The 25,557-nt window shown below is 43.0% G+C and overlaps 1 protein-coding gene and 1 long non-coding RNA gene across 2 annotated transcripts in view; one reads left to right on the forward strand and one right to left on the reverse strand.

Moving 5' to 3' along the window:
- irs1 (insulin receptor substrate 1) overlaps window positions 1–25,557 on the reverse strand; it is a 140,036-nt gene that overhangs the window by 58,517 nt on the left and 55,962 nt on the right. The window lies entirely within an intron of this gene.
- On the forward strand, window positions 18,517–22,515 carry LOC129832489 (uncharacterized). The gene is made up of 2 exons (XR_008755952.1): window positions 18,517–21,590; window positions 21,671–22,515. It is a non-coding gene; the product is annotated as an uncharacterized LOC129832489 (long non-coding RNA).

Consider the following 25,557-nt stretch of genomic DNA (forward strand, 5'->3'; position numbering starts at 1 on the left):
CTGCATGGGTTCCGGTGGAGTCAGCGAGGATAAAGGTGGAGACTCGGAGCTGGGACCGATAGGAACTAGGGTGAGAGATCTACGGTTGAGCTCTCTCTCTCTCAGACGCTGGTATATGCGTGAAGCCAACTTGATCAGGGACTCGAGGTTGTCCGGTGGTTCCCGAGTGGCCAGTTCATCTTGGATGGTGTCGGAAAGACCCTTCAAAAAGCACACTGTGAGCGCCTCGTTGTTCCAGCCACTCGCTGCTGCCACCGTGCGGAACTGGATGGCATAGTCCGTCACGCTGCGCCGACCTTGGCGGAGAGTTAGGAGCTGTTTGGCTGAGTCAGGACCGCTGGTGGGATCTTGAAACACTCGCTTGAATTCTTCAGCAAAGGTAGAGTAGCTGGCACAGCATGGACTTTGAGCATCCCACACAGCAGTAGCCCTGGCTAGGGCTTTTTCCGAGAGCAGGGTGATGATATATGCTATCTTGGACCGGTAGGTGGGAAACGACGAGGGTTGCAGCTCGAAGGAGAGAGAACATTGGGTGAAAAACCCCTTACAAACACTCCGATCACCTGAGAACCGTTGGGGAGGCGGCAGACGAGGTTCAGCCAGGGGGTTAACTTCCACGGGCACTTGAATCTGATGAACTGGAGCAGAAGCGGTTTCAGGGGAAAGTTGATCAGAAATCTGCTTTATGGAAGTCATCATCTCCGACAGAAGTTGAGAATGTCCAGCCAGTAAGGCCTCTTGCTGAACCAGAGCAGCTTCGTGACGTTGCACAGTCCCCTCGTGGTGGGACAGCATGGGAAAAAAGTCCTGGGTACTGGCTGCCTCTGGGTTCATTATAATGGCTCAGTGTTTCTGTCAGGACCCGGTGAGAGAAACAGTCACTAATAGTCGGCAGAACCCAGAAGATGAGGCAGACTCAGCAGTACTAGAGATGATGATTTAAGAAAAGGACAAGATCTTCAGGCAAAGAATGTAAATCCACCACGTCCAAAATAAAGCCAAGAGGCACAAAATGGATATCCTCCAAAATGCAAAGAAACTCCACAAAGTGGTAAAAACAGCAGGGAAAAACAAACCTCAAAAGACTACTCAAAAATACACAAGAACTAAACCAGAGAACCTCTGGAAAATCCAATAAGAGAAAAATATGTTCACAACAAGGCTTGGGCTGGGGCTGGGTGCTAACATACAAACACTGAGCAAAGAACTGAGGAACACACAGGGTTTAAATACCAACAAGGGAACGACACACAGGTGCAAACAATAATAGAGCAAGGAAAAAACAAAAGGTTCAAAAAAGGTGCAATGGGGACATCTAGTGACAAAAAAACAGAACAGTCCTGGCCAAAACCTGACACGTCTAGCACGTTCGGAACAGAGAGTAAAAGGAGCAGGTTTCTGGGCACGATAGCATAGATTCAAGACATAATGTACAGACAAAGGTATGGTAGGAAGAGAGTACATTGGAGGTCAACCTAGCCATTGAGTAATGATGAGAGAGATATAGTCTCTAGAGACGTTTAAACCGGGTGATGTCATCGCATATGTGGGAGGTGGAACAACATGGTTGGTTAAGGCATATTGAGCAGGGCTAGAGGCTCTACAGTGAATAAGACAGTAATCACTAATCAGGACAGTAATGGACAAGGCATATTGATATTAGGGAGAGGCATGCGCAGCTAAGTGAATCGTATGGGTCCGGTGAGGGGTTGGGCTGGCTGGGGACACAGCGATTCAGACAGTTAGCAGGCCGGTGCTAGCAAGCTAGCAGTTAGCGGGCCAGGGCTAGCAAGTTAACAGAAGGGCCTTAGAGGGATGTCCCGATGGGGGAAAGTCTGTTTTTGCCTCCTCGTGCGGTGACGTCAATAGACCAGTAGTGGAAATAGTAGGGTTCCAAGTAGCAGAGAGGTCCAAGTCCAATTGGCAAAACGGGTATAGTGGTCCAAGAAACTGGCTGATGGATCAGCTAACAGTCCCAATTGCTCTAGATAGCTAGGAGGCCACGGTTAGCAGAATGGGGCTTTAGGGGACATCGCGCCTGAGGGGCCTGTTGGAATCCTCAGGCAGATTATGTCGGTATTCCAGTCGTGAAGGATTGGTGGTGTTCCGTGCCCCGTACCGGCAGTAGAAGGGGTTCGGATATTGTAGCCGAGGAGTGGGCTTCAGGAGTAGCCCAGGAGCCCTTGCCGGGAGGTGGGCATAGCATGGGCTAGCTCCAGGCTAATTGGTGCTTGCTCTGGGAAGGAAACGTTAGCCAGGAGTAGTCAACTCTGGTTGCGGTTAGTTAGCTGCTGTAACGATCTGAGTGTCGGGAGGTGCGAAGTCAGACGCAGGAACAGCAGAGCTTCAATATGTAGAGTCTTTTAATACTCAACTTGCAAACACAATGTCCAACACGGACATAATGGGTGTCACACACAACGGTCCAACGACACGAATAAACGAACCCAGTCCACAATAATAATATCCACTCCCGAAATCCAAAAGCCACAATGAAACAATCCCGCACAAAGAAGCGTACGGGCTGGCTGACTAATAAAGCCACACTAATTAACAATTTACCTCAACACAGGTGTAACAAATAAACACATAAGGAGGGGGAGGAAAAAGAGTCAGTGGCAGCTAGTAGGCCGGTGACGACGACCGCCGAGCGCCACCCGAACGAGAAGGAGAGCCTGCCTCGGTTGAAGTCGTGACAGCTGCGATGGTCCAGATGAAAAGGTTCAGAGTTTGCGGTAGGAATCAGGGGATATGGAGAGAAAAATAGGTCCGGTATGCTCTGGTTTGAAACGCGTTGTACAAATTGGCGAGAGCTTTCCGAGCTAAAGGTTAGCTGATGACCGCTAGCAGTGGTTAGCTGACTGATAGCTGGTAGCTAGCTAGCTAGCTAGCTTCAGTTGAGGAGTTCCAGTTCCGATGTAAGTAGAAATACTTTAGGGAAAAAAACAGATCCACACCACATTGGGTGAAGCGGGTTGCAGGAGAGTATTTTGAAGTTGCGGTTTAGGAAAAAATATTAAAAAGAATGCGAAGGAAAATAAAAAGGTATGTACATGGGACAAGACAAAGACAAAGACGTCTGATTGCTACGCCATCTTGGATTGAGTATGTGCAAAGTTTTAGACTAATCCAATGACGCATTGAATTTCTGTTTAAAATGTTGTGTCAAGACTGCACAAATGTGTTTTCATGTTCAAAATTGTGCACTCTCCTTAAACAATAACATGGTATTCTTTCACTGTAATAGCTACTGTAAATTGGACAGTGCAGTTAGATTAACAAGAACAATGTCCTGGGAAATGTTCTTGTTACTTACAACCTCATGCTAATCGCATTAGCATACGTTAGCTCAACCGTCTTTGGAAGGGACACCGATCCTGTTAAAGAAAACTCTATCCAAAACAATATTTTGTTATTTGTTTCATTTGTACATTGTTGATATAGTCCCAACATGTTACGCATGTGAGAAATCACCTTTTCAAAATATATAACTTACAAAATACAGAAATACAGACAGTCTGATGCATTTTGCATCGTGTGATGTTGAGTTTTGCATCATATGATGCAAAATGCATATCGGTACCATTTTTGGAGTGTGTGGTTTGACCTGACAAGGGATCGAACCCCCAACCTTCCAATCTCAGGGTGGACAAGGCCACTGAGTTGGTGAGTTGTATAATGCTCAGCGGGGGGGGGGGGGGGGGGGGGGGGGATATATGGTGTGTGTGTACTGTATGAGAGAGAGGGCAAGTAATGTGGCAAGGAAGCAGTAGTGGGTTTGGTGCATGCAGGTGCTTGTTTGGTGTGTGTGGTGTGGGGAAGAGGGATTTCCCCCTGTCTTTATTGACTTCGTAGTAATCTAGCTTTCCACTTGTCAGAACCTGAAAAATACCTATTACATTAGCATGTGATTTACTGTCAACGATCCTCTCATTTCTAGGCCAGGCATAGCCTCGGCTCCCAGGCTTCGCTCACAATGTTCTCGGAAGCCGGGTGAAGCTCATATTGGAAAAGTACGTATTAGTGGAGTGCATATTCCTAGAAGCTGTGATTGTTAAAAAACAAACATCCCTCTTCAGAAGTGCAATTTATCCAGAGGAATCTCATTTACAGTGCTAGCATTGCTAGCATGCTATATTTTAGAAAATTGGCATTATTATTCTTATTTTTTGTATATAATTTGGTTGTAATGACACTACCCCACCTGGGAAACAGTGAAAATTATTGGCTGTTCGGTTTCGAATCTCCACCTGTGAACATGCCTATTCCATAACAGCATCTAATGGTTTTAATGCAGCAGTAGCTTCATTAGGCAGGTAGCCTAGTGGTTAGAGCATTGGGCCAGTAACTGAAAGGTTTCTAAATCAAATCCCCGAGCTGACAAGCTGGTAAAAATCTTTTGTTCGCCCCAGAACAAGGCAGTAAACCCACTGTTCCTAAGCCGTCATTGTAAATAAGAATTTGTTCTTAACTGACTTGCCTAGTTAAATAAAAAATCACATCAAATACATTGAGTGTACAAAACGTTAAGAACACCTTCCTAATATTGAGCTGAATATTCAGTCAACATTTCTATCTGTTCTTGATTATGTTGATATTATTTATCATAGTGCTACCTACTACTCTTAAATCTTTGGATGCCATCTACCATTTATTTGTATTTATTTTTTTATTTCACCTTTATTTAACCAGGTAGGCAAATTGAGAACACGTTCTCATTTACAATTGCGACCTGGCCATAGTGTCCTTTGTTTTGTTACAGGCGACAGGTGTTGATTGTGGACTACAGGAAATGGAGGACCGAGTACTCCCCCATTCTCATCGACGGGGCTGTAGTGGAGGAGGTTGAGAGCTTCAAGTTCCTTGGTGTCCACATCACCAACAAACTAACATGGTCCAAGCACACCAAGACAGTCATGAAGAGGGCACGACAAAACCTATTCCCCATCAGGAGACTAAAAAGTTTGGGCATGGGTCCTCAGATCCTCAAAAGGTTCTACAGCTGCACCATCCAGAGCATCCTGACAACTTGCATCACTGCCTGGTATGGCAACTGCTCGGCCTCAAACCGCAAGGGACTACAGAGAGTATTGCGTATGGGCCAGTACATGGGGCCAAGCTTCCTGCCATCCAGGACCTCAGAGGGAGGCCCTAAAAATTGTCAAAGACTCCAGCCACCCTAGGCATACACTGTTCTCTCTGCTACCGCATGGCAAGCGGTACCGGAGAGCCAAGTCTAGGTCCAAGAGGCATCTAAACAGCTTCTACCTCCAAGTCATAAGACTCCTGAACACCTAATCAAATGGCTAACCAGACTATTTGCATTCCCCCCCCCCCCCTCCTCTTTTACACTGCTGCTATTCTCTGTTATTATCTATGCATAGTCACTTTAATAACTCTAGCTACATGTACATATTACCTCAATTACCTCGGCTAACCGGTGCCCCCGCACATTGACTCTGTACCGGTGCACCCTGTATATAGCCTGCTATTGTTATTTTACTGCTGCTCTTTAATTATTTGTTACTTTTATTTCTTATTCTTATTCCTAATACATTTTTTTAGGTTATTTATTTTGTATTTTTTTTTAACTACATTGTTGGTTAGGGCTTGTAAGTAAGCATTTCACTGTAAGGTGACCTGTTGTATTTGGCGCATGTGACAAATAACATTTTATTTGATATTCATCACCACATCCTGTATCAAAAGGTTGGCTGGAAATCGCTAAAGACCTGTATATCTCTACATTACTCCCTTTTTGTTTACAAGGCCCCACTTCATGAATTTCCTTCTTATCTAACTTTGCTGTTGAAGTATTGACACCTGCGTAGCCTAACCCGTTCGTTCACAGGATCAGTTAGCTCTTTAGGTTCCTAGGGTCTCCACTGAGCTATGGTAAATCTGCTTTTAGTTTTAATGTACCGTATTGCTGGAGCAAAATTCTAAATACATGTAATCTTGACGTTCTGGTCCCGTTCGGTAAATGTAATGTATTCATTGGGGACTTATTTGTGGAGGAAAGTAACTGTTCTTCTGTGTAATTTGGGATGTTTTATTTGTGCTTACCTGTCACGTTCCTGACCTGTTTTCTGTTGTTTTTGTATGTGTTTAGTTCGTCAGGGCGTGAGTTGGGGTGGGCATTCTATGTTATGTGTTTCTATGTTGGGTTAAATGTGTTGCCTGATATGGTTCTCAATTAGAGGCAGGTGTTTGACGTTTCCTCTGATTGAGAACCATATTAAGGTAGGCTGTTCTCACTGTTTGTTTGTGGGAGATTGTTCCTGTGTCTGTGTCTACCACACGGGACTGTTTCGTTTGTTCGTTCGTTTGGGTAGTCTGTTCCTGTTTCATGCGTTCTTCGTGTTTATGTAAGTTCTTATGTTCAGGTCAGTCTACGTCGTTTGTTATTTTGTAATCAATTCAAGTGTTCTTCGTGTTTCGTCTTTATTTAAATAAATCAGTATGTCATCATACAACGCTGCGTTTTGGTCCTCCGACCCTTACTCCTTCTCTTCAGACGAAGAGGAGGAGAGCAACCGTTACATTACCATGACTTTTTTTGTATTTTAATGTGTATATACACTGTTTATATATATATATATATATCGTGTATAATGTGTATATTTATGTTGTATTATACATGGCACATTTGGGAAAAAGAGACCTAGGTCTCAACATGTCTTCCCTGTTAAAGCTCCATGTCTTAAACACCACATACCAGGAATAGTGAGGGCATGTCACTTGAACCGTGTGGTGTATGGAAGGAAGAAGGGAAGCGTATCTGTGTTACTGCTATTTGATGGAGTTTATCCCGACACATGTAAAGCTGGGAAATATGAGATACGCGGTGAGAGCTTTTGTGAACGGGCTGTTATGCAATGTCTTAATTGTTTGGCCACGTGGCAAGTGTGTGCAGACTGAATAAATATGATGTTGAAGAGTCAGTGGATACACAGTGCTGCAATTGTTTATGAGTTCCAGGAGTGCCCCGTAAGGGTGAAGGAGGTCGAAGCAGCAAGAATCAGGGCTGTCCCTGATGGAGAAAGGAGAAGATGGAGGGAAGCCAGAGAACAGAGAAGAGAGAAAAAGAGTGCGGACAAGATAAAGATTTCAGAAGGAAAGTGCCTCAAATGGCCAAAGCCTTGAAACGTGTCACTCCCCTCTCGGCATTAAGCAGAAGCCAGAAGTGTTATTTAGCTGAGATGAGCCAGATAAAACACCACACTCTTAGAAAAGAGTGTTCCAAAGGGGTTCTTTAGCTGTTCCCATAGGAGAACCCTTTTGGGTTCCAGGTAGAACCCTCTGTGGAATGGTTCTATACTGACCAAAAATATAAACATAACATGTCTTTACAGGTCCCATGTTTCATGAGCTGAAATAAAAGATCCTAAAAATGTTCCATATGCACAAAAGCTTATTTCTTTAAAATTCTGTGCACAAATTTGTTTACATCCCCGTTAGTGAGCATTTCTCCTTTGCCAAGATAATCCATCCACCTGACAGGTGTGGCATATCAAGAAGCTGAGTAAACAGCATGATCATTACACAGGTGCACCTTGTGCTGGGGACAATAAAAGGCCTCCCTAAAATGTGCAGTTTTGTCGCACAACACAATGCCACAGGTGTCTCATGTTTTGTGTGCAATTGACATGCTGACTGCAGGAATGTCCACCAGAGCTTTTGCCACAGAATGTAATGTTAATTTCTCTTCCATAAGCCGCATCCAAAATAGTTTTAGAGAATTTGGCAGGTGGTCCAACCGGCCTCACCACCGCAGACCAAGTGTAACCACACCAGCCCAGGACCTTCACATCCGGCTTCTTCACCTGCGGGATCGTCTGAGACCAGTCAACCTGATGAAACTGAGGGATATTTCTGTCTGTAATAAAGCCCCTTTGTCATGTGAAATCCATAGATTAGGGCCTTATGATTTTTTTCTTCAATTGAAGATAATGTCCTTATATGAACTGTAACTCAGTTAAATCTTTGAAATTGTTGCATGTTACGCTATATTTTTGTTCAGTATACATTTTACCTGGAACCCATTAAGGTCCTTCAAAGGGTTCTCCTTGGGAACGGCTGAAGAACCCTTTTAGGTTCTAGATAGCATGTTTTTTTCTAACAGTGTACAACACAGCATTATCTGAGGCAACTATGAAGTGACTGATAAGAAAATGATCACAGAAAGTTAAACTCACTATATTGTAGTCTGCTCGAAGTGATATCATATGGTCTTGAATGACAGACTGTTAGCCAGCAAGCTAGTGAATAGCTGGATCTGGGTTCCAAGATTATATTTGGTATTTGAGCTCAAACCTGTACAATTTCTGGGTTTATGTGCAAATATTTAGCATATTAATTATTTAGTCATATCCAGCCTCATATGCTGTAGTACAGTGGTTCCCAAACTGTAAGTCGGGACCCACTTGTGGGACACGGAAGGGGTCCAGGTCGGTCACGGGATAAATATTTTGGTGTATAATTTTTTATTTTATTTTTGTTAAGTTTTCCGTATGGAAAAATGCTTTCAGTGTAAACTTAAAAGACTAAAACTAAATAGAAAGTATGTAGAAAAGATAATGGACCAATATATTTTTTAATAGTGGCCTATAATCTTTGAGAATTTACAATCACCAAAGTAAAAGCCATGGTAATCAGGCTCCCATTGATTTTGTTATAATATTTGAGCATAGAACACAGAATTAGCCGCGTCAAAATGCGTGCATTTGCTGGAAATTTGCTTAAAAACTGCTAAATTGTCTCTCAGCTTTATGGCAAAAATGTATTGAATTTCAGAAAATTGCCTTTAAAACTGCAACATTTTCTTTCAGCTCCTTGGCAAAATGTGTACAATTGCAAGAAATGTGCCTGGACAGAATATCTTGCCCAGGGCCCGGACAGAATTCAGCCCCGCAGACCACCTACCACGCCCAGTGCCACGCCCACCCCCTTTTGATCCAGAAAAAAACATTGCATTGTTACAAATAAATTCATAATTATACAGTACATTTCTTATAAGAAGCCATACTCAAATCTACATCCAGTGAAGTTTTTTTAAAGAAGAGGTTATTATTAATAAAACATTTACCGCTCAACCCTTTTGGTTTGCAACTCAAAAGACACATCAATTGGTGGGTCACGGAGCAAAAAAGCTTGGGAACCCCTGCTCTAGTTTGAACAAGAAATTGATTTGAGAGTGCTGTGATTATTTATAAACGTGTGTGTGAAATATGGGGGTAAGCAGGAAGGGGCTTGTTGGGCTTCATGGATTTCCTGAATGCTGTACAGACGGACGGGAGTGGCGGCAGGATGTATCCTGCGCTGGCTGGTGTGGGGACCTCCTCAATCTGCTGGCCATGCTGCTGCCAAAGCAAAAACGATCCGCGGGCTTCCCTCTCCGGCACGGGACTCATCCGCCGCACTGTGGCATAATGTTACTGTTGGATGTTTGGGGGTTGGAGGAGACTCCTGTGACACGAGTCTGTTTGTGGAGAGTGCCTTGACACTATTGCTGCTGCTCACTGTAAGATTTCTTGCTACATTTAAAATGTTTTCTACTTATTTGTGTGTTTGTTTGTTTGTTTGTTCATTTGTTCATTCATCCATTCATTCATTCATCCCATCCCAATGCTGTGTTCACTGTTAGCCTGGTTGTCCAGTCTGTTTGTGCTTTAGTCAACTGCATTTGCTCATGGTCATGCCAATCATGACAATGTATGGCATTACAACAGTTGAAGTAGTGCCTTGAGTGGCTACATTACTAACAGTATCGGGCCAGGCTAGTACAGTCAATGTACCGTTCATTGTACTGTTCTTTTCAAGTTTTTGCCGTGTGGACGGCTGAGGTTTAGCTGAAACAGTTTCGGCTAGTAGTCTATCAGTATGGACCCTGGTGACCTCTGACCTGACGTTCACTCTGCTTTTCGGTACAGTGATTCAATTGGTATAGCCCAGTGGTAACAGACCCAATTAAAGACTTCTCTGTTGAGTGTCAAAGAACATCATCGGATAGCTAACGAGTTTAGCAAAGAAGTTTAACATGCTCATTGCTTGGTCAAATGCTGTAGTTGCTCTCTTGCAATGTTTCAACAGGTCTCATCTGTAACCGACGGAACTAGCTTCTCTGTTTGTGGAATAGCGTTCTTTACAATCGCCCGCCCAGTCATGCTTTCCAAAGCAGCACCTATACCATGTGCATCAAGGATGTACGCGAGAACTCAATGTCCTACACGCTAACTCAATCACCGCAACCAATAGGGCCAGAAGTTCTTCCTGGCCAGGTCATGTGGTCAGGAAAAATTCCTGGCCCTAACCATAACTCACTTTTTCACTCCAACTCAATGTCCCATGCATGGGAATCCTAGTGATTGTCTGTTTCCTTGTCTGACTAATTCCAACTGCAGGTCATTGGGTTCAGTCAGTCTGTCTGTGGCACATAGCACTCTCTTTCTCTCTCTCCATTTTCATCTTTTAAGAGGGAGGAAAATCCATCAGGCACAGCTGTGGGGATGACCTCATGTGACCAACAAACACAACTCAGACAGACATTGGCGCGCATATACCTAACACACACAGACACTAACAAACTAACAAATGCACACATGTACTGTATACCAGGGGCGTAGGCATGGGTAAGCCAGGCCTTCCCAATCAGGTTGAGAAAAAACTAAGAAATAATACATGTTCTTAGGGTGATGGACCATTCTTGATACACACGGATGAACTGTTGAGCGAGAAAACCCCAGCGACGTTGCAGTTCTTGACACACTCAAACTGCTGCGCCTGGCACCTACTGCCATACCTTGTTCAAAGGCACTTCAATATTTTGTCTTGTCCATTCACCCTCTGAATAACACACATGCACAACGCAATTGTCACAAGGCTTAAACATCTACACTGATCGAAGTGGATTAAACAAGTGACATCAATAAGGGATCATAGCTTTCAACTGGATACACCTATGCGATGGAAAAAACTGGTGTTCCTAACGTTTTCTACACTCAAGGGTATAGTATAAATGTATTTAATTTTCTGCTCATATTCACAAAAAGTCAGAGGTCATATGAAGAAAGGAACCAAAAGTTGTCATTCAGTTTAAATTAGGACTCATGTTACTATACTCCCTATTCTTTTGTACTCGTCACCTTCCTTCTCCCCTGTCCAGTCACCTTTTAATATCTCCGTGTGTGTGTTTACCTCAGTCCCCAGTCAAGCTCACGCTAATCTACTGTGTACTGATTCACCTGAATGCTTCCAAGCTCAAGAGCATCCCGAGCTAATCTGAATCACTCTCGCCCAAAGTGAATTAGGTCCAATAGTCCTCCCCACTGCTCCACTTTCTGATGGATGCCCCATGACTGGCTGGCTGCTGATATTTCTGGACTGTTTGTATCACAACAACCTTCATCAAGAACTGTCTCTGTTCTGTCACAGCTAAATATAGGCATTGGAGCCTCTTCAGAGATCAGGTCAGAACAGCACACCAGAGGAACTTCAGGACTTCAATGACCCCTTAAAACCACGTGGAAAACTCACTAGGGGTGGAAGAAGCCCGCATCAAACTACACTGAACCAAAAAATAAATGCAACATGCAACAATTTCAAAGATTTTACTGTTACAGTTCATAAAAGGAAGTCATTCAATTAAATAAATTCATTAGGCCCTAATCTATAGATTTCACATGACTGAGAATACAGATTTACATCTGTTGGTCACAGACACCTTAAAAAAAGGTAGGGGCGTGGACCAGAAATCCAGTCAGTATTTGGTGTGACCACCATTCGCTTCATGCAGCGCGACAGATCTCGTTCACGTAAAGTTGATCAGGCTGTTGATTGTGTCCTGTGGAATGTTGTCCCAATCCGACTCTTTTCTCTGTATACATCAATGATGTTGCTCTTGCTGCGGGCGATTCCCTGATCCACCTCTATGCAGACGACACCATTCTGTATACTTCCGGCCCTTCCTTGGACACTGTGCTATCTAACCTCCAAACGAGCTTCAATGCCATACAACACTCCTTCCGTGGCCTCCAACTGCTCTTAAACGCTAGTAAAACCAAATGCATGCTTTTCAACCGTTCGCTGCCTGCACCCGCACGCCCGACTAGCATCACCACCCTGGACGGTTCCGACCTAGAATATGTGGACATCTATAAGTACCTAGGTGTCTGGCTAGACTGCAAACTCTCCTTCCAGACTCATATCAAACATCTCCAATCCAAAATCAAATCTAGAGTCGGCTTTCTATTCCGCAACAAAGCCTCCTTCACTCACGCCGCCAAACTTACCCTAGTAAAACTGACTATCCTACCGATCCTCGACTTCGGCGATGTCATCTACAAAATAGCTTCCAATACTCTACTCAGCAAACTGGATGCAGTTTATCACAGTGCCATCCGTTTTGTTACTAAAGCACCTTATACGACCCACCACTGCGACCTGTATGCCCTAGTCGGCTGGCCCTCGCTACATGTTCGTCGTCAGACCCACTGGCTCCAGGTCATCTACAAGGCTATGCTAGGTAAAGTGCCGCCTTATCTCAGTTCACTGGTCACGATGGCTACACCCACCCGTAGCACGCGCTCCAGCAGGTGTATCTCACTGATCATCCCTAAAGCCAAAACCTCATTTGGACGCCTTTCCTTACAGTTCTCTGCTGCCTGCGACTGGAACGAATTGCAAAAATCTCTGAAGTTGGAGACTTTTATCTCCCTCAACAACTTTAAAAATCTGCTATCCGAGCAGCTAACCGATCGCTGCAGCTGTACATAGTCCATCTGTAATCTACCCACCCAATTTACCTACCTCACCCCCCATACTGCTTTTATTTATTTACTTTTCTGCTCTTTTGCACACCAGTATCTCTTCTTGCACATGATCATCTGATGATTTATCACTCCAGTGTTAATCTGCTAAATTGTAATTACTCGATGTATTGCCTACCTCATGCCTTTTGCACACATTGTATATAGATTCTCTTTTTTTTCCTACCATGTTATTGACTTGTTTATTGTTTACTCCATGTGTAACTCTGTGTTGTTGTCTGTTCACACTGCTATGCTTTATCTTGGCCAGGTCGCAGTTGCAAATGAGAACTTGTTCTCAACTAGCCTACCTGGTTAAATAAAGGTGAAAAAAAAATATATATACATCCTCTTCAATGGCTGTGCGAAGTTGCTGCATTTTGCCGGGGACTGGAACACGCTGTCGTACTCGTCAATCCAGAGCATCCCAAACATGCTCAATGGGTGACATGTCTGGTGAGTATGCAGGCCATGGAAGAACTGGTACATTTTCAGCTTCCAGGAATTGTGTTCAGATCCTTGTGAAATTGGGCTATGCATTATCATGCTGAAACATGATGTGATGGCGGCTGATAAATTGCACGACAATGGGCCTAAGGATTTCAACGCCGCATCTCTGTGCATTCAAATTGCCATGGATGAAAAGCAAATTGTGTTTGTTGTCCATAGCTTATGCATGCCTATGCCATAACCCCACCACCACCATGGGTAACTCTGTTCACAACGTTGACCTCAGCAAACAGTTGAAACCGGGATTCATCCGTGAAGAGCACACTTCTCCAGCTTGCATTTGCCCACTGAAGTTTGTTACGATGCCGAACTGCAGTCAGGTCATGACCCAGTAAGGATGACGAGCACGCAGATGAGCTTCCCTGAGACAGTTTCTGACATATTGTCACGCCCTGATCTGTTTTACCTGTCCTTGTGCTTGTCTCCATCCTCTCCAGGTGTCGCTTATTATCCCCGGTGTATTTATCCCTGCGTTTCATGTCTCTCTGGGCCAGTTCGTCTTGTTTGGCAAGTCAACCAGCGGTTTTGTGTCTCAGCTCCTGCTTTTTCCAGTCTCTCTTTTCTCGCCCTCCTGGTTTTGAGCCTTGCCTGTCCTGACTCTGAGCCCGCATGCCTGACCACACTGCCTGCCCCTGACCTCGAGTCTATCGCCTGGTACTCTTTGGACCTGGTTTATGAACTCTCACCTGTACCCGACCTGCCTTTTGCCTACCTACCGACCTGCCTTTTGCCTGCCTTTTGCCTACCCCTACAATAAATATCGGAGCTCAACCATCTGCCTCCTGTGTCTACATTTGGGTCTCGCCTTGTGCCCTTATACATATAGTGCAGAAATTCTTCGGTTGTGCAAACCCACAGTTTCATTAGCTGTTCGGGTGGCTAGTCTCAGACGATGCCGCAGGTGAAGAAGCCAGATTTTGAGGTCCTGGGCTGGAGTGATTACACGTTGTGCAGTTGTGAGGCCGGTTGGGCATACTGCCAAATTCTCTAAACAACGTTATGGTAGAGAAAACAACATTATGGTAGAGAAAACAACAACACTCCCGACCCCTCCTGTCTCAGCCTCTAGTATTTATGCAGCAGTAGTTTATGTGTCGGGGGGCTTGGGTCAGTCTGTTATATTTGGAGTATTTCTCCTGTCTTATCCGGTGTCCTGTGTGAATTTAAGTATGCTCTCTCTAATTCGCTCTTTCTCTCTCTCGGAGGACCTGAGCCCTAGGACCATGCCTCAGGACTACCTGGCATGATGACTCCTTATTGTCCCCAGTCCACCTGGCCGTGCTGCTGCTCCAGTTTCAACTGTTCTGCCTGCGGCTATGGAACCCTGACCTGTTCACTGTGGTTACTATTATTTGACCATGCTGGTAATTTATGAACATTTGAGCATCTTGGCCATGTTCTGTTATAATCTCCACCCGGCACAGCCAGAAGAGGACTGGCCACCCCTCATAGCCTGGTTCCTCTCTAGGTTTCTTCCTATGGAGTTTTGCCTAGCCACCGTGCTTCTACACCTGCATTGCTTGACCCCACGGGGTGAGATCTTGCGTGGAGCCCCAGATCGAGGGAGATTATCAGTGGTCTTGTATGTCTTCCATTTCCTAGTAATTGCTCCCACAGTTGATTTCTTCAAACCAAGCTGCTTACCTATTGCAGATTCACTCTTCCCAGCCTGGTGCAGGTCTACAATTTTGTTTCTGGTGTCCTTTGACAGCTCTTTGGTCTTGGCCATAGTGGAGTTTGGAGTGTGACTGTTTGAGGTTGTGGACAGGTGTCTTTTATACTGATAACAAGTTCAAACAGGTGCCATTAATACAGGTAACGAGTGGAGAACAGAGGAGCCTCTTAAAGAAGAAGTTACAGGTCTGTGAGAGCCAGAAATCTTGCTTGTTTGTAGGTGACCAAATACTTATTTTCCACCGTAATTTGCAAATAAATTCATTAAAAATCCTACAATGTGATTTTCTGGATTTTTTTTCTAATTTTGTCTGTCATGGTTGAAGTGTACCTATGATGAAAATTACAGGCCTCTCTCATCTTTTTAAGTGGGAGAACTTGCACAATTTGTGGCTGACTAAATACTTTTTTGCCCCACTGTAGCTCTGGTGGACATTCCTGCAGTCAGCATGCCAATTGCATGCTCCCTCAAAACTTCAGACATCTGTGGCATTGTGTTGTGTTACAAAACTGCACATTTTAGAGTGGCCTTTGAATGCCTCCAGCACAAGGTAGACCTGTGTAATTATTATGCTGTTTAATCAGCTTTATGATACGCCACACCTGTCAGGTGGATGTATTATCCTAGCAAATGAGAAATGCTCATTAACATAACATTTTAGATTACTCCCTGCACCACACACACAGCTCTCAGCCCCAAGTCAGATAAGGACACATCTGCTCTGCATTACCCACCAGACTACAGAGGGCCCCTTGACTCCCACAAAACCCTTCTCCTCTCTCTCTTTGTCCTTACTCTCCTCCTCCTTTCCATCCTCTCCTATTTTCTTCTTTCGCTCTCATTCATGTCTCTTTCCATCTTCTCCTGCAATACCACTGGCTCCACTGTCTAAGATCCCAACCTGGTCTCAGAGCATTTTAGATGGTTATGTGTATAAATCTGAGACACATTTAGTATATATTACATTTCGTATAGTATGTATTAATTTGTGGATGTCCATCACCCATTTATTATGATATGTTACGAACTAGAATGTGTATTATATGTTATGAATTTGCAAAACATACTACATGTTAAGAATTTACAAACGTATGATATGTTATGAATCTAGCTAGGTGGCTACTGTCAGCTAGTTGGCTAATGTTAGCTAGGCAAGGGGTTAGGGTTAAGGTTATGTTTAAGTTTAGGAGTTAGGTTAAAGGCTGAAGGTTAAAAGAGTTAGGGGAAGAGTTAGCTAACATGCTAAGTATACTGAACAAAAAAATAAACGCAACATGCAACAATTTCAACGATCTTACTGAGTTAAAGTTTGTATAAGGAAATCAGTAATTTGAAATAAATTCAAATTCATTAATCTATGGAATGCAAAAAACTGGGCAGGGGCGCAGCTCTGGTAGGGCATAGGCCCACCCACTGGGGAGCAAGGCCCAGCCAATCAGAATGTTATTTTTTTTATTACAGACAGAAATACTCATCAGTTTCATCAGCTGTCCGGGAGGCTGGTCTCAGTGGTTCCCGCAGGTGAAGAAGCCGGATGTGGAGGTCCTAGGGTGGCGTGGTTACATGTGGTCTGCGGTTGTGAGGCTGCCTCCAAAAGCTGGAGGCAGCCTCACAACGTTGGAGGCAGCTTATGGTAGAAAAATGAACAATCATTTCTCTGGCAACAGCTCTGGTGAACATTCCTTCAGTCAGCATTGCACACTCCCTCAAAACTTGAGACATCTGAGGCTTTGTGTTGTGTGACACAACTGAACATTTTAGAGTGGCCTTTTATTGTCCCCAGCAAAAGGTGCACCCGTGTAATGATCATGCTGTTTAATCAGCTTCTTGATATGACCTGTCAGGTGTATGGATTATCTTGGCAAAGCAGAAATGCTCACTAACAGGGATGTAAATAAATTTGTACACAACCTTTGAGATAAATAAGCTTTTTGGGCGTATGGGAACTGTATGGAATCTTTCATTTCACCTCATGAAACATGGGACCGAAACTTTACATGTTGCGTTTATGTTTTCGATCAGTATAGTTGCAAAGTAGTTCAAAAGTAGTAAGTAGTTATAAAAGTTGCTAATTTGCTAAAATGCTAATGTTGTCCGTGATGAGATTCAAACTCCCAACCTTTAGGTTGCTAGACGTCATGTTATACGTCGACCCATCCACCCACCCGACTTTAGTTTTGCCTTAAGCAACCATACCAAATTTAACATATCATACTTATTTGAGTGTCCCGGATTTACATTTACTATGTTACGTTTAGTCTATGAGACCCTCCATCAAGGTTAATTAGTGTAGGAGTGGAGCTTTCGTACCTGGCTGACCACTCCTGCCCAACCTTGTGGTGATGATGGTAGTTGTGTGGCCCAGTCTCGCTACCCCTGCCCACGCCAGAGTTCTTCACACTCCTCACCATCTGCGGAGCTCCGCTCTCTGTTACACGCCTGGAAAAGTAATTCTCAATGTCTGGCACAGCCTGTTGATTTCTCCAAATGCAGATATTATAGCATGCATGCAAGGCTTGTACCTCACCTAGGTACTTGTAGATACCTAAATACTTTGTGTGGAAGAGTGATCACTAAGGGATACCTGTTACTAGTCGAGATATTCTGCAGGCACCTTTCAGTATGTTGATGACAATGGAACAGACATGATTCACAAATCGAGACTATTCTAACTGAAACCACCAAGACGGCATGACCCTAATGCAAAAGATCACCATGTTTACGACGGTCATGTTCATTAGGGCATGCAATGGAATGTTTTGTAAAAGGTCTTTCTGACACCTCCTAGGACAGTGAGAATGTCCTTATTACTCCAATTGGATAGAACAAAACATTGTTTGCCTACATGTACACATGTACAGTATTTCTATTGTAGGCCATTTATATTCATAACACTCAACATTGTAGCTGTATCTGCAAATATTTGTCTTACTTTTTAACACTGCACTGTTGGGAATGGGCTCGTAAGTAAGCATTTCACTGTAAAGTCTAAACCTGTTGTATTCGGCGCGTGACCAATAAAATTTGATCTGCTAAATCTTATCCTGCGCTCCGTGGCAGGTAGCCTAGCGGTTAAGAGAGTAACCGAAAAGTCGATGGTTCGAATCGCAGAGCCAGCAATGTGGGAAAATCTGCTGTTCTGCTCTTGAACAAGGAAGTTAACCTCTCCCCGGGAGCCGATGACGTGGACGTCGATTAAGGCAGCCCCCACACCTCTCTGAATCAGAGGAAAACACGTGTGACCCGATTTAGGAAATGAGGCGTATGTCGCAACTCACGACTTCACAGGAGAGCCGTTTGAACGTAAATCATTTTTGTGTTTTTTTGGGGGGCAGAAATGCCTTCTCGAACATGTGAACTTTCATGTGCCTTAATAACAAACTTGTATGCCATCTGTAAATACTAATAAAATTGATAATAATTACGATCCTTGTTGGTTAAGCCACAGAAAAAGTTGGCAACCTTCCCACTAGCCATGATTGGCAGAGATAATGAGTGGGCTGGACATGCCGAATTGGTCTGCCATTTTGAAGGCTGCTGTCTATTTGAGCTCGTCAGTCTGTGTTGGTAATCCTGTCGAACGCGGCTTTAAAAAAAAACATTGTGTAGTGGAGCTGCAAAAGTGCTGCTCTCCACTTTCTGGAGGACCAAATTTTGAAATCAGTGGAATTTGAGTATGATAGCTAAAGAGATGGAGATTAGTTCCGGATTACATATTCAAACTAAAGGCAACCGTAGTATGGCACTCCTGATAGGGAGATGAGTCCATCATGCATGATGATGTATACAGGTAAGAGAGTCTTGCGTTAGCTAGCTACATTTTCAGATATTACACGTTTCAATTTTGACAAAGTGGATTCATTTCAAAGCTAAAGTGTACTGTTAGCTAGCTAATGTTAGCTGGCAGGCTCCCTAGCTGACGTTATTATTTGTTTCCCAGAGCCGTTTGCTTTTCTAGTTAGAGCCTAATGTTAGCTAGCTAACATTGGACCTGGTTGGTTAGCTCCATAGCACTGTGGCATTGCTGGCACTTTGTGAATTGTTGTTTAACTAGCTAATGTTAGCTGGCTGGCTTGTTAGCTAACGTTCTGTGACCTGTGTGTTCTTAAGCTTATTTTTTTTACCTAGCTAGGTTCATTGTTTCGCTAGCTACACTACCGTTCAAAAGTTTGGGGTCGGAATCCCGGAGTCGCCTCTTCACTGTTGACATTGAGACGGGCGTTTTGCGGGTACTGTTTAATGAAGCTGCCAGTTGAGGACTTGTGAGGCGTCTGTTTCTCAAACTAGACACTCTAATGTACTCTTGGTCAGTTGTGCACCGCTGTTTCCCACGCCTCTTTCTATTCTGGATAGAGGCTGTTTGCGTTGTACGAGATCTTCAGTTTCTTGCAAATTTCTCACATGGAATAGCCTTCATTTCTCATAACAAGAATAGACTGATGGGTTTCAGAGGAAAGTTCTATTGTTTCTGGCCATTTTGAGCCTGTAATCGAACCCACAAATGCTGATGCTCCAGATACAACTAGTTTAAAGAAGGCCAGTTGTATTGCTTCTTTAATCAGAACATCAGTTTTCAGCTGTGCTAACATATTTGCCAAAGGGTTTTCTAATGATCATTTAGCCTTTTAAAATTATAAACTTGGATTAGCTAACACAACGTGCCATTGGAACACAAGAGTGATGGTTGCTGATAATGGGCTTCTGTACGCCTATGTAGATATTCCATAAACAAATATGCCGTTTCCAGGTACAATAGTCATTTACAATGTCTACACTGTATATCTGATCAATTTTATGTTATTTTAATGTACAAAAGGTGATTTTCTTTCAAAAACATGGACATTTCTAAGTGACCCCAAACTTTGGAACAGAAGTGTATATCTCTTAAGCTAAAGTGTACTGTTAGCTAGCTAGCTAACGTTAGTTGGCTGGCTCCCTAGCGGACATTACTATTTGTTTTCCCAGAGCTGTTTGCTTTCTAGTTAGAGCCTAATGTTGGCATTGTTGGCGCTTTGTTCATTGTTTAACTAGCTAGCGTTAGCTGGCTGGCTTGTTAGCTAACATTACGTGATGTGTATACAATACCCGTTGAATATGGCCGGTGTCAGTAAACGTCTGCAAAATAGCGTAATGAAATTGTTGCCAGCAGAACTGGTTAGGTTGTTTTCATGTTATCCAGAGGTAAACAAATCATCGGTCAGAGCGTCAAGTGTGCGCTCCGAGAGTGAAACAAGATGGGTGGGGCTAAAGCTTAAGAGGGTGTGAACAATGCTGAATGGGTGTAGACAAAGAAGATCTCTTCACTCGATACCAAAACGTTCAAAGGCGATTTTCTCAAAAGTGAGTTTACAAGTTGATCAACTTTCAAACCAGAATTACTTTTCCATTTTCCATTTTCTCAAATGCAGTGTATGATATACCATTTTGTAGCTCTGAGTCTCTACTTTTATCCAATGTAAAAAACACCATTTCACATTTTGCTACATGAGACCAAAACCAGGTATTTTGTCACAAATATGTTGCTACTACTCTCAATAACATTGTTGCCCTGAATTTAAAAGGGGCTTTCGACAAAGGTAAGTGGGAATAAGTTGTGAATGACTACTTTCTGGAGGACAATCATGCCATGCTGACTCTCTCTTACTCTGAAAATGAATCAGTCGATGAAGAAATCCCTGATTTTGGTAAAAACATTTTCATTGAAGACGACATTGTAGATTAACCTATGTTTATGAAGTGTGTGTAACGTTAGTGATGTTTTCTCAGTATGCCATTTCGCATTGCTAGTTATAGCCTAATGTTAGCTAGCTAACATTTAATCTATTTGGTTAATTTTAGCTAGCAATCGGTCTGTATTGCTAGTAATGTAACTATGGATTGGGATTTTAGTTTTTTTTTTTTTAGCTAGCTAACGTTAATGTGACGTCTAAACAAAAGACCCCAAGTTAAAGCTTGTTGTTAGCTAGCTAACGTTAGATGAGGTTAGATGGCTGGCTTGCTAGCAACATAAAGATTAACTTACATGTATAAAGTATGTGTAACGTTAGTGATGTTTTCTCAGAATGCCATTTCACATTGCTAGTTATAGCCTAATGTTAGCTAGCTAACATTGAACCTATTTGGTTCATTTTAGCTAGCTAAGTCACAATTGGTTTGCATTGCTAGTTAAAGCTTGCTGTTAGCTAGCCAGCTGACGTTAGATGGCTGGCTAGCTAGCTAACATTACGTGTATGAACTGTGTGTAGTGATGTTATCTCATAATGCCATTTTGCATCTATTGTATAATAATGCTAAAATATTGGAGTCTGGAAAGTGTCTTTCAGCATCGGTAGAACATGCCTGACTCTCCTCCACCAGTCATACAAGGAGAATGGTCTAATGCCTTCCATCAAAAAGAGAGCTGGCCCAACACAGGTTACACCTGAAGCATGAGGACTTGCAGCGAGTGGTGAACTTCCTCAACAACTACGCAGAGGATAATGCAATAGTATTACCAGGACGCCACCCAAGGCACAAAGACTTTGGTGGAAAGCTGCTGCCATCCCATGTGACAAAAGCAGCAGTGTGACATCTCTACAAGGAATCGATGACACCAGTTGGTATGTAAAGCATGAACACATTTTGATAATTTGACCTCCAACATGATTGGCACTACTTTTATTGATCTCACATACCACAGCTGGTTGGACTGGAGGATGGTACGGTGCTGGTGGAAAGCTATAGCTGGCAACACCTGACTCCGTACTTCAGGCCGCTGCCACAGATCAAGCAGTAGCAGCACTTCAAGTGAGGTTATTCTTCTTATCTAAACTTAAGAGGTGAATTGATGAGGTGCAAGGTTGTATTGTTTCTTTTTTAGTTATTTCCTGTTTTACAGCTTCGATGCTCTGGAGCCTGATGTTGTTGTCGCCAAGGAGCGTTTGGACTCAGTCGGGACCAGGTTTCAGCTGTTGCGCAAGGCTGACATCCTTCCTCCCATATATGGTCTGCTTGTACAAGCACCACCTGGACTGGACACAGCCAGACAAACGTATCTTTTTGAGAAGATCAGGGAGTTTTGCGACGAAGAGGCTATGGACATCACATGCCCTGCACCAAAAACAAGGACAGAACAGAAACAGGCTCTCCAAATATAGATTCCCTTGTTCATGCGTGGATCGGCAGGACCAGTTATCAGCACTATCTGCAGTGCCTCTATTAAAATGAATCTCTCCTAACACACACTCCATACCTTGCTGCTACTATTTTTTCGATCCTGCTGCTCAGCCACTTTACCCCTGATTGTATGCAGATAAAACTACCTCATCCATCACTACTGTCCGTGTACATACTGTATATTATTTTATTTATACTGACACTATGTATTTCTGATATTGCTACTATGCAAATAACCATTTGGCTGTCCGTTTACACTTTCTGTAGAGACCCATCCACTTAGCAAGACAGCAAACTATTGATATATAAAATGAACATGTTGTCGTAACATGATTTTGTGACATACCATAAAAATATCATGTGACCGTATCAAGTGTCCACTGCATGCATCTGTTTATGTACTGTACATGTGCACCTCACTCTGGATTAAACTCAGGTTGCATGGCCTTAATTTATGTATGGAATACTATGTGATAAGTGTGTGTGTAACAGTATATAAAGTATGCTAATGTACTGGTGTGAAGGCATTTGGGCAGTATCTGTACATTACTTTACTATTCACATTTTTTGCTACTTTTACTTTAATACATTTCCAAATAAAATAATGTACTTTTTATTCCATACATTTTCCCTGACACCCAAAAGTACTCATTACATTTTGACAGGGAAATTGTCCAATTCTCACACTTATCAAGAGAACATCCCTGGTCATCCCTATTGCATTTGATCTGGCAGACTCACTAGACACAAATGCTTTGTATTTAAATTATGTCTGAGTGTTGGAGTGTGCCCCTGGCTATCCGTTAATAAAAAATAAAAAAACTATTGGTCTGGTTTAATATAAGCAATTTGAAATGATTTATACTTTTACCATGATACTTAAGTAAATTTGAGCAATTCCATTTACTTTTGATACTTAAGTATTTTTAAAACCAAATACTTTTAGACTTTCACTCAAGTATTTTACGGGTGACGTTCACTACTACTTCAGTCATTTTCTATTAAGGTATCTTTACATTTACTCAAGTATGACAATTTAGTATTTTTTCCACCACTGGATGTGGCTGGGGGTTATAGCATTTCTTTCAATTGATCAATCAATTTAGACAAGTGTGTCTGGTTAAGTGTCATCTAATATTTCAAAAATATTTTTTTATCTGGACACTTTCTGTTTACCTGGGATTTTTCCTTATTGTAGGCTACTACCACTTTTAATCTTTACTACACTACTCACTGTTTAGCACATGACCTCACATGTGATTCCTTAAAGAGATGGGTGGGGCTAAGGCTTAAGAGGGTGTGAACAATGCTGAGTGGGTGTAGACAAAGGAAAGCTCTCCAGTAGGTACCAAAACATTCAAAGGCCCTTGTCTCAAAAGTGAGTATACAAGTTTAGCAACTTTCAAAGCAGAATCCCTTTCCCATTGTTCCTAAAAAAATACAGTGTATGATATACCATTTTGTAGTTCTGAGTCTCTACTTTTTACCAATGTCAAAAACCCAATTTCAAATTTTGCTACATAACACCGATTTGAGCCGGTCAGTCACTTTTCGGTTGAATGCATTCAGTTGTGCAACTGACAAGGTACCCACTTTCTCATATTAGCGTGGTACCATGAGGTGAAGACATGGCCATTGCCTATAGAATTAGAATATCCATTCTAGTAATTCAAATTATACGGCCTAATTCTTAACCCCTGCCTACTACATTAGCACCTTGTGACACCTCTCTGGGGCACAGTGAGAATGAATGGCGCATGGCCTGTAGACTCCAGCTAGTTAAGTGAATTAGAAAGGGGAGATGCCAGGTCAGGACACTGTCCCCAGATAGCTACCTCAGGACAGGAGGCAGGCCAGGACTGCTCGACAAGACTGCTCCTAGACACTGATCTCTGGTCAGTTTAGTGTTTTCCTCCCAAACGGAAAACTGATCCTAGATTTGTATTGGGAGGCCAGGCCATGATACCATGCCATTGTTTGAGGAGTAAAACTGTCAAAGATTTAGAATTCTATTTCTACGAATGCCACGGCCCATCCATTTGGACTACAACCTTTCAGACTTTTATTTACGTAAGTAGTTCCATGAGTAATGACGTAAAACATGAGAGACCGTCCTGTTAATTACCTGGCTTGTTCATGTATTTAATTGAACCATTACTAATCCAGGTTAATCTCCTTGAGGTAAAAGCCAGAGAGAACAAAATAAAATAACTCAAAAGGCAAACCATGCCAGAGCAAATCAGTGTTTTGTGTTTCAAAGTCTGGGTGTTTCGATGTTTTCTTGTTGCATACTTCATTAAGCTTCCTTAAAAAAACATGATCCTACAATTTCCGTGCCCCCACTGAAATCGAATTAGCATAATAACAAAACCCCATCTACTTAAACTACAGATATATATTTTCTTGCATGGGCAATCCACCACATCCTCCGGAATCGCCCTTCCGCTCCTGCGGTAAAAGGTGGCAGAGCTAGAGGGGTGTTTGTCAGACCATGAGACATCCCGAAAGCGGTCTTCTCATAAAAATGTCTAGTGTCCGAACAGTTTAGCTTAAAAATGATTATGATCACTCTATTGAAAGATGAGACTCATGAACACGATGGCACCTAAAAGCCTCACAAGACTCATCTGAAGTCAGCACAGCCTATTCGGCCAACTTCTGTCTGTAGCGTCCGAACGGTTTGGGCAGCACACTAATATGACCCCGCTGTGGACAGCTGAGAAGCTCACAAACACGATGGTCTTTTCCGTTTTTCCGTCTGAAGGTACCAGTTAACCATTTTTAATTGGTACAGTGCATTTGAAAACCCTTCGATTTTTTCCACATTTTGTTAGGTTACTGCCTTATTTCCCTCATCAATTTACACACAATACCCCATAATGACAAAGCAAAAACAGGGTTGTAGAAATATTGCAAATGTATACAAATAAAAAACGGAAATATCACATTTATATAAGTATTCAGACCCTTTACTCTGTACTTTGTTGAAGCACCATTGGTAGCGATTACAGCCTCGAGTCTTCTTGGCACACCTGTATTTGGTGAGTTTCTCCCATTCTCCTCTGCTGATCCTCTCAAGCTCTGTCAGGTTGGACTGTCGCTGCACAGCTATTTTCAGGTCTCTCCAGAGATGCTTAATCGGGGTTTAAGTCCGGGCTCTGGCTGGGCCACTCAAAGAAATTCAGAGACTTGTCCCTAATCCACTCCTGGGTTGTCTTGTCTGTGTGCTTAGGGTCGTTGTCCTGATGAAAGGTGAACCTTCGCACCAGTCTGAGCGCTCTGGGGCAGGTATTCATCAAGGATCTCTCTGTACTTTGCTCCATTCATCTTTCCCTCGATCCTGATTAGTCTCCCAGTCCCTGCCGCTGAAAAACATCCCCACAGCATTATGCTGCCACCACCATGCTTCAT

The sequence above is a fragment of the Salvelinus fontinalis genome, chromosome 33 (assembly GCF_029448725.1).
Source record: "Salvelinus fontinalis isolate EN_2023a chromosome 33, ASM2944872v1, whole genome shotgun sequence".
Classification (NCBI taxonomy): Eukaryota; Metazoa; Chordata; class Actinopteri; order Salmoniformes; family Salmonidae; genus Salvelinus; species Salvelinus fontinalis.